The sequence below is a fragment of the Coregonus lavaretus genome, assembly GCF_964263955.1.
Source record: "Coregonus lavaretus genome assembly, contig: HAP1_SCAFFOLD_974, whole genome shotgun sequence".
In the NCBI taxonomy this organism is placed as follows: domain Eukaryota; kingdom Metazoa; phylum Chordata; class Actinopteri; order Salmoniformes; family Salmonidae; genus Coregonus; species Coregonus lavaretus.
Window position 1 is genome coordinate 5,750 of NW_028161544.1, and position 8,469 is coordinate 14,218.

At 41.9% G+C, this 8,469-nt stretch overlaps 1 long non-coding RNA gene across 1 annotated transcript; it reads right to left on the reverse strand.

Annotated features, from left to right (window-relative positions):
* Positions 1-6,208: 6,208 nt before the first annotated feature.
* On the reverse strand, positions 6,209-7,880 carry LOC311120437. Its single transcript, XR_014612155.1, has 2 exons — positions 7,112-7,880; positions 6,209-6,928 (listed from the first exon to the last, which is right to left on the reverse strand). It is a non-coding gene; the product is annotated as an uncharacterized lncRNA (long non-coding RNA).
* Positions 7,881-8,469: the final 589 nt, after the last annotated feature.

Here is an 8,469-nt window from a genome sequence, read left to right on the forward strand (position 1 = left end):
ATTTCTGGCTCCCAGGTGTCTTTTATACAGGTAACGAGCTGAGATTAGGAGCACACTCTTAAAGGGAGTGCTCCTAATCTCAGCTTGTTACCTGTATAAAAGACACCTGTCCACAGAAGCAATCAATCAATCATATTCCAAACTCTCCACCATGGCCAAGACCAAAGAGCTCTCCAAGGATGTCAGGGACAAGATTGTAGACCTACACAAGGCTGAAATGGGCTACAAGACCATCGCCAAGCAGCTTGGTGAGAAGGTGAAACAGTTGGTGCGATTATTTGCAAATGGAAGAAACACATAAGAACTGTCAATCTCCCTCGGCCTAGGGCTCCATGCAAGATCTCACCTCGTGGAGTTGCAATGATCATGAGAACGGTGAGGAATCAGCCCAGAACTACACAGGAGGATATTGTCAATGATCTCAAGGCAGCTGGGACCATAGTCACCAAGAAAACAATTGGTGACTATGGGTTGTGGGTTCAATTCCCACGGGGGACCAGTATGAAAAAAATTAAAAACAATTGTATGCACTCACTAACTGTATGTTGCTCTGGATAAGAGGGTCTGCTAAATGACTAAAATGTAAAATGTGGTAACACACTACGCAGTGAAGGACTGAAATCCTGCAGCGCCCGCAAGGTCCTCCTGCTCAAGAAAGCCCATATACAGGGCCGTCTGAAGTTTGCCAATGAACATCGGAATGATTCAGAGGAGAACTGGGTGAAAGTGTTGTGGTCAGATGAGACCAAAATCGAGCTCTTTGGCATCAACTCAACTCGCCGTGTTTGGAGGAGGAGGAATGCTACCTATGACCCCAAGAACACCATCCCCACCGTCAAACATGGAGGTGGAAACATTATGCTTTGGGGGTGTTTTTCTGCTAAGGGGACAGGACAACTTCACCGCATCAAAGGGACGATGGACAGGGCCATGTAACGTCAAATCTTGGGTGAGAACCTCCTTCCCTCAGCCAGGGCATTAAAAATGGGTCGTGGATGGGTATTCCAGCATGACAATGACCCAAAACACACGCCCAAGGTAACAAAGGAGTGGCTCAAGAAGAAGCACATTAAGGTCCTGGAGTGGCCTAGCCAGTCTCCAGACCTTAATCCCATAGAAAATCTGTGGAGGGAGCTGAAGGTTCGAGTTGCCAAACGTCAGCCTCGAAACCTTAATGATTTGGAGAAGATCTGCAAAGAGGAGTGGAACAAAATCCCTCCTGAGATGTGTGCAAACCTGGTGGCCAACTACAAGAAACGTCTGACCTCTGTGATTGCCAACAAGGGTTTTGCCACCAAGTACTAAGTCATGTTTTGCAGAGGGGTCAAATACTTATTTCCCTCATTAAAATGCAAATAAATTCATAACATTTTTGACATCCGCTTTTCTGGATTTTTTTGTTGTTATTCTGTCTCTCACTGTTCAAATAAACCTACCATTAAAATTATAGACTGATCATGTCTTTGTCAGTGGGCAAACGTACAAAATCAGCAGGGGATCAAATACTTTTTTTCCCTCACTGTATACTGTGTTCCCTACAGGTTATAGAGAAGAGCAGCTCTGAACTAAATGTGCTCTTTGAGTATTTTATTCAGTAGGTTTCCTCAAGGACACAGCACCCACTGCTATGTCTGAGATAATAAAACAAAAACACTATAGTAAACACTACAGTATACTACAGTTTGCAAAAACACTACAGTAATTACTATAGTATATACTACATTGTTTTTACAACAATATTTATACTATAGCAAACGATAAATAACTACAGTGTACTACCGTCATGTCTGCAACACTACAGTAAATACTACAGTATTAACTGTAATGTTTTTTTCCACAGAAACACTACAATGAATACTACAGTAAAGTCTGCAAAAACACTTAAGTGAATCCTATAGTATTTAACCATAGTATACTAGTCTTTTTTCATGTGGGTAGATGTGTTGAAGATAGATATTGCTTTCGACCTGTTCTTGTAGATATGTGTCCATTAATAACAAAAGAAGAGCAGGAAAGGAGACCATTTAGGACAATGGATACCCTGCTATATAGCCTCTACCCGATCGATCACGAGGCAGGCTGGAGCTGGCCACAGGGGTGGTCATGGTTCATCAACCACACAAATGGTAGCCTTGACTGTCTGTCCCCTCCACCCCCCAGGGTGAAAGTGTTGACCATTAGTCTTGGCGGCCACAGGGAGATCGTGTAGATTGGCAGTAGTGAACTGTCAGGCCACACATGTGACAAGGGGAGGCAGAGCTGCAATAAAACACAGGGTGAAACCAATGTGTCACTCTCACTCAGCCAAAGAGGAATACATTATTAGTTTCCTTCAGACAAGTCCCTCTCTCCACCACCCAGCCAGTAAGCCAGACATTGAGGATGTTGCCACCCTAGCTGTGTGTAACACGTGACGTTGGTCCCTGCCCACTTCCTGCCTACCCCGGTCGGTTTCAAAAACCTCCATGTTTGTGCGCGCCCCTACGTGCACCTCGCCAGAACAGATGCCACGCGCCGCCGTCTAAAAGCGGACCGTCGATAATCAACACCTCGGCGTCTGCGTCACTTCTCACATTGATTTGAGAACAACCAAGACCGGTTTTGGCTCTGTTGATAAGGCTTTGGCCATACCCTGTGGCAACGTTTGGTATGACACGTAGCAGGTTGAGGGACGGGAAGAAGATAAGGAGCACCTGTTTAGGGAGTATGCTTGGGCCAAAAGCAGTGGGGCGCAGTAGTGGTGGAGGACAGGGCAAGCTGTTAACTGTAGAGATATTTAGTGTGTTGGCAAAGATGAGGGGAAGAGCCGCTGAAACACTTTCTCTGCACCCCTCGGCCATTATATTATATGACCATGCAAGCGTGTAAATCTCTACTACTTACATTCCAGTCACACACTCTCTCTCTCGCATGATAAAGCATCACCCAACTGTAACAGATTGAATGTATGTATGCTGACAGTGGCCCTTCATTCACATGTGGAGAAGAATACCGCAACAGGCAAACCTCTACGCCACCCCTCCACCCTGTGCTATTTTCAGGGTAGGTGGCAGTTGACCTCAGATCTGTGGCTAACGACAAATGTATCCTTCTGCTCAACATTGGACAAACAGTTCCACCTAGTGGATGTAAAACGGGTTTCCTCAGAGTATAACGTCATACTCCTGAAGATGAGCTGGCCAATCAGCGATCTAGAAGAAGATGAGCTGGCCAATCAGCGGTCTAGAATAAGATGAGCTGGCCAATCAGCGGTCTAGAGGATGAGTTTGCTAATCTACCAACATGAGTAATAGTATTACTGCACTGTTGGATATAGAAATAAACACATTTTGCTGCACCTGCAAAAATGTGTACTCAACCAATAAAATGTGACGTGTGTCTACCACCGCTCAATGTATTTATATATATATATATACCACCCCAATACACATGTAAATACAGGACTGTAAATTGTGCCTTCCTGTATTATACTTATGTTTATTCTATTCTATTGAGCCATTTACTTTATGTTCGTATTCTTATATTTTATTACCAACGTTAGCTAGGCTAGGGGTTAAGTTTAGGAGTTAGGTTAAAAGGTTACGTTAGGGGAAGGGTTAAGGTTAGCTAAAAGGTTTAAGATTAGGGGATTTGTTAACTAACATGCTAAGCAGATGCAAAGTAGCTAAAAAGTAAAATAGTTAAAAAGCTGCTAATTAACTAAAATGGTCAAGTTGTCCGTGATGAGATTCGAACTCAACTTTGGGTTGCTAGAAGTTTGCGATATATACACACACACCTACCAGACTTTCCTTTTAGCCTTAAGTAACCATCTGTCTTATGTAACCATACCAATCGTAACATACTAATTTGAGTATCCTGGATTTACTTGACTGTTATGTCTAGGAGACCAGGCTGACTAGTCTAATGTAACCTTACAGAAAATGATTCCAGCTCAACCTACTCCCACTGGCTGTTGTTTTAAAGTATCTGTCCTATTCCAACGCCAGAAGGCTTTCTAGTCATCCATGAAGGGAAAGGGGTGAGAGCCTGTCTGCTCTGTTCTCAACCCTAACTGAAGGCCTATATTACAGTTTTTCTCCATTGGTTTGGCTCATTTCTTGAAACAGAAATTACATTCTCAAAACTACATGGACAAACCTCCAAACCACTTGGCAATTGTTCACAACAGAATTGAATTTCTCATTCATTTCATCAAATTGCAAATGTCTAAGTACATGTCTCAATGTCTCAGTACATCTTTGCAAATGATTAAGTACAGGTAGCCTACATTTAGCACAATTTCCAAGTGAATAGATCTTGTTGATCTAAACTGATTGTTGATTCTCAGTCTAATGGTTGTTCGCTCCAAAACGTGTCAGCGTCATTTCATTGTATAAGTCATCACATGCACAATAGTCTGTTCAATTGTCAAAATTAGTCAAGAACATAATACCATGAATACCATATATGAATCCCTTGGAACATTTGATAAATTTATTACAGCAATTGACAGTCAGGTGAAACCTTACTCTCCTTTCCTCAATCCTATTGAGGAGTATTTCTCCGCTTGGAGGTGGAGAGTGTATGAGCATCGGGCTCAAGATCAGAGGTCCCTGCTCCATGCAATGGACGCTGCGTGTGAGGATATTACAGGAGATCAGTGTAGGGGATGGTTGCGACATGCACGCCGTTTCTTCCCTCGTTGCATCGCAAGGGAGAATATACGCTGTGATGTGGACGAGAATCTGTGGCCAGACAGACAGCAGCGTGTGGATGGCCAGGAGGGTGAGGACAGCGACCAGTGAAGAACTGTTAGTTGTGAAACTCCAGCTTTATTTACAGCACTGTAGGCTGCATATAATTTTCATTGTTTTTTGTTTGTGTGTTTATATTACAGTATATTATGCTGTATACATTTTCTTTTTACTCTGATGTATGGAAGTTACTTTATGTGTGTGAATGATAATGGTTACAATTTCCTTGGCAGTATGAGTGCAATGTGTGATGTCAAACCTTGGAGGCTACTCTTACCCTAAAATCCTATTTATTTTTTTCAGTTTTATACACAATTGTATTCTGTTAGCTAGACAAAAAACAGTACAGTAACCATTGTCAATGAAGGACTGGGCTAAGACTGAAAGGTGGACATGAGGGATATTTCAATGGTCCTCTGCCATAGTGACAAAACATCTAAACATTTTGACTTGCAGTGCTTACACAATGCCAAAGGGACGAAGCATTTTGGGGGCACTGACTGTTTAAATGAGAAGGAAATTTAGTTTTGACACATGCGTGAACTGTTTTGGGAGAGGTATGAGCTTTTGCAAGTGAGCTATAGTGTTGTGCTGAACTGTAAGACTGTTTTGCCAAATGATCTTAGAGTTTTGAGAATGTAATTTCTGTTTCAAGAAATGAGCCAAACCAATGGAGAAAAACTGTAAAAGCCGGCCAGACATGTAATTGCATACGCTTCGCGTCCTCCCTTGTCTCCTTCTCAAAACCCATTGGATGAGAAAGCCAGAGGTCCCGCCCCTCTGACCGTCTCCAATGGATTTGAAGAGACAAGGAGTCTGCATTTGAGATCTTCCAGTGGAGTCAATTTCTGGAATCTCTCTAACCAGAATAATACACAGCGGGAGTGTGAGTGCGCATGTGTAAGAGGGGGAAGAGTACGCAGATTTAATTTGTAGGCTAGCAGTAGTTTGATTAGGGAGTAGTTTCTTACTCCCCTTTGTGAAAGGAAATACATACGAGAGAGGGTGTTACCATCGTGTCATTGTCCTAATGGAGTTATCATGGGCGAGCTCAGACAACTAAACCTTGCACCAATAAAATCCTCTGAGCTCCTTAAAAGCAGGGATGGGCACACACACCGGGCCACAGTGGCTCAAAGGTCTGCGATTCTACTAATTTTGCCACGGGGCAGAGAAAAATAGGTTTACAGCTATTTTCATGCAAATCTACACATTGACAGGGTGGAGAGATGTTGGCAATAATATAATATCAGTGAGACTTATTAAATGGGGATTAATAGACGTTTAGATAGCTGGCGAATTGAGTGACCAACAAGCGAACTGCTGATTCTACCTCAACAGTAAATTGAGACAGTTCCTAAAAATATATAAATATTTATGCCCACGTTACTTTAGTTGAAACACTAACATGTGAAAACAGAGCGACACTAAAGATCTTCAAAGTACAGAAAACAATTTAAAACAAAGTGGCATCAGGTCATACATTTTTTTTTATTCACAAGAGTATTTAACTAGGAAGTTAAGATTACTCACAACATGTCCAGACACACAACACATTTACACTGATGTCATTGGCTACATGTTTTTAAAACAGAAACGTTTACATTTTAAGTCATCAAAAACATGGATTGAATGTCTTTGCTATGGGTAACAAATATATGTAATATTACCAAAACGGTTGCTTTTGGTAACATGATTGTTAATCAAGTCAGCATTACCCATGAAGTGTACATTAGAGATGCAACACGTGAGGTGGACTTGAAACCTTACTTCCTTCCTCAGTCATCCTCATGTGTCCAACGATCTGGCAACAGCCGAGCTGAATGCAGTCAGGTAGGAGGCAAGTGGAAGGATGGAGTGACCTGAAAAAGGCTTGCACAAGAGTAAATACAGCACTGATAGATGTGAACACATCTGGGCACTGCGTATACAACCAAGTCGACCAACAGGCGAATTACTCCATATCGACTACACCTGTAGTTAGGTCATAAAGAAATGCAACCAAATTAAGTCAAATTGCACCATAGAACCTTACTGGATGACTCAACTACCTGCCACGTTTACCTGTAGGTGAAGCAGGTTTACCTGGGATACCTTAGTGGAGGCAAGGGCAGAGGTAGGTGGACTCAACTCCACCGGAAGCGACGCTGCGAGCGAGCGCCCCCTACAGACGGGCAGCGTCCGGTGCGTCGCTGTGAGGACAAGGAAAGCCCAACAAATGAATCATGTAACATGATTGTGCAATAGACCATAGCCAAATGAAATCATTCAAAATACATTTGATAACGTTTAATTTAAACGTTCACAAAATAAACATGCAGTAATTAACTATGGACTTATAATATACATCGTATTTACAATAACCTTATGCACACCTTGATTTGCGAGGTTTAGAGTCAATGTATAGGTCAGCTCGGCCACAGACTGGTTCAATCCTGATCAACATGATCCAAAATGGAGATACAGTTCGTCGAAGTCCCTCTGTTGAAAATCAAGAGAACTTTCACACGCGCTCCTGGGTGAAAGAGAGGCACTACAAACAGACATTTCAAACTGGTTGGAACTGGTGTCGATGTGCATGTCGTCATATACAATTCCCATCAGATACTGTGTTGTGTTCTTGGGCGCCATTGCGCCTTGTGGTCGTGTAATTCTGCCGATATCTTCGGTCAAAAGTTGTTCTTGGTTGACGAGTTTAGCGAGTAGCCTCTTCTGTTCGCAGCGAATGTATTTTTTGAGAGTGGCTTTGACAATGTTCGTGCGCCACCGTTTCAGTCCTTCCTTGGAACTCAAATGGAGAAGTTTCCTCAGTCTGCACTTTGAACGTTTGGCAGATCTTCTGGTGTAGCAAGGTTTCAGTATTTCGAATTCCACTTTAGTATCCATGATGTCCAAACACATTTCACAAAATTGTAGAAAGTAAAGTGTCTTTGCGAGTTTGCGTTTGTAATATCAAGTCAGCCAGCTAACTAGATAATTCACAACTATACAGCTGGATAAATCAAACTGAATAAAAACAAAATGTCAATGCACTTAACGTTACAATGATGCGCTTTACGACAAAAAATGTAGGCAAACCATTAATAGATTAAAATGCCGCGCTTGATCCAAGTTCTCCCTCCCTGTAGTATCGCAAAATGGAATGAGGCGTAAACGTTGACAGCACGTTGATATTTTCTGAAAAGGAAGTTCCCATGATCCTTTGGAGCAAAAACAGTCGACTTTCCTGTAATGTAAAATGTATTAGCGCCACCTATAGAGGGTCGTCACTAGTTACCACAGCCTCAGTCATAAACCCCCCCGTATTTCTACAATTTATCTTCTTAAAATGTGAATTCAAACCTAACCGTAATCACGGATAGGCAGGGGCAACTCCAACACTCCGACATAATTTACAAACGAAGCATGTCTGTTTAGTGAGTCCGCCAGATCAGAGGCAGTAGGGATGACCAGGGATGTTCTCTTGATAAGTGCATGAATTGGACAATTTTCCTGTTCTGCTAAGCATTCAAAATGTAACTAGTACTTTTGGGTGTCAGGGAAAATGTATAGAGTAAAAAGTACATTATTTATTTAGGAATGTAGTGAAGTAAAAAGTTGTCAAAAATATAAATAGTAAAGTACACATACCCCCAAAAACAACTTAAGTAGTACTTTAAAGTTTTTTTACTTAAGTACTTTACACCACTGAATTTTGGCAATTTGTGTGGTTTAAAAAAATATTCTGCTAATA